We start from the raw sequence: 1,593 nt of genomic DNA on the forward strand, positions 1-1,593 counted from the left end.
CTATATTGGATTCATTTTTGTATCTTCCTCAGCTGCTTATCTAGTGCTATACACATTGGAGGCACCCACAATTGTTGAGTTGAAGAACAAAGTACAAGAAGCACTGATCGCCATTGCCTATCTCTTTAGGTGTCTGAGGAGAAAGGAAATGATTATTACTGCTTCATTTACCTTCTGCTCTTGTGATCAGTGGGAAGTTAATCCCTGGAGTGGAATAGAGTAAACACTGGGGTCCTCATTTTTCTTCAGAGATTCTCCCCAGTGCTTTCCTCAAGGCCCTCATCACCTCCTTGTTCCTCAGGCTGTAGATCATAGGGTTCAGCATAGGGGCCACTACAGTATAGAATAAAATGATCATCTTCTCAAGTTCAGCTGTGGAAGTGGTGTGCAGCCACATGTAGGTGAAGATGGTGGCCCCAAAGCAAAGGGAGACCACAGTGAGATGGGAGGTAGAGGAGACCACAGTGAGATGGGAGGTAGAGGTCTCAAAGGCTTTCTGATGTCCTCGAGTAGAGCAGATATGCAGAATGACTTTAACAATCTGGGCATAGGAGAACAGGACCAAGCAACAGGGTAACATTATGACCACGAAGCCTGAGAAAGTCACCATGATCTTGTTGAAAGAAATGTCCACAGAGGTCAATACAGCACTGCTAGTGTCTCACAGACAAAAGGATTGATAGCATTCTTACACAGGGTGAAATAAAAAATAATTATTGACTCCATGAGTGAGTTCAGGAAGCCAGCAGCCCAGAGCCCTCCATGTATGATGACTCTGTAGGGTAGGGGATAGCATACTGCCACATAATCATCTTAAGCCTTTGCTCCCAATAGAAAGAACTCAGTCCCAGCCAATCCCAAAGAGATATACAACTGAAATACACAGCTATGGAGTGGGATGGACTTCCGTGAGGACAGGAAGTAGATGAGCATTTGTGGGACAGTGCTGTTCATGTAGCAGATATCCACAATGAATAGAATACTAAGTAAGAAGTACATGGAAGTGTGGAGTTGGGCACCCAGCCTGATCAGGTGGATGAGAAGGAAAGCAGGAAGAGGACAAAGAGTCATTCTTCCAGTCATTAGAACTCATTCACCCACGTCTAGTGGTTTTGAGTCATGTGATCGTAGTTTTATAAGGAAGGGAGTAATATAATGGAGTGGTGATGCTCTCATTCTAGAAGAAAACATATTTTCTTGTAAATTGTTGACAAACCCTACTCATATACCCTCAGAAGAAAGGAAAGCATTTGCATATTTCAACTTAAAAACCAAATTTGGGTAGTAGCAGATTAATTCTCTTATAACCACCTTCAGAAGGAAGTTAAGTAACTATTATTTCCATTTCACTGTGGATAAAAATTGAGGCTCATAAATTATAAGTGCTTTGCAAGTTTTTACTACTAACTAGCATTCATTCATTCGGGGGGGGGGGGGAACTGATTTTGTTCCCAAGGGATGGTATCTGAAAATGTAAATTTCTGAAAACTTGCCAAGATCCTTTTTGTCCCCTGGTATGATTTTTCTATTCCCCCATTTTTTCCTGTTGGAATTGTATCATCCTCACCCCTCTCTTCTCCAGCTAAACAGAAT

General features: G+C 42.1%; 1 pseudogene; it reads right to left on the reverse strand.

Annotated features, from left to right (window-relative positions):
• Positions 1-235: 235 nt before the first annotated feature.
• On the reverse strand, positions 236-1,071 carry LOC138156819 (olfactory receptor-like protein OLF3; annotated as a pseudogene).
• Between the last annotated feature and the right edge of the window lie 522 nt (positions 1,072-1,593).

Source organism: Petaurus breviceps, unplaced genomic scaffold, assembly GCF_028583685.1.
Source record: "Petaurus breviceps papuanus isolate PSGF00001 unplaced genomic scaffold, PetGlider_PUasm1.0 110, whole genome shotgun sequence".
Classification (NCBI taxonomy): Eukaryota; Metazoa; Chordata; class Mammalia; order Diprotodontia; family Petauridae; genus Petaurus; species Petaurus breviceps.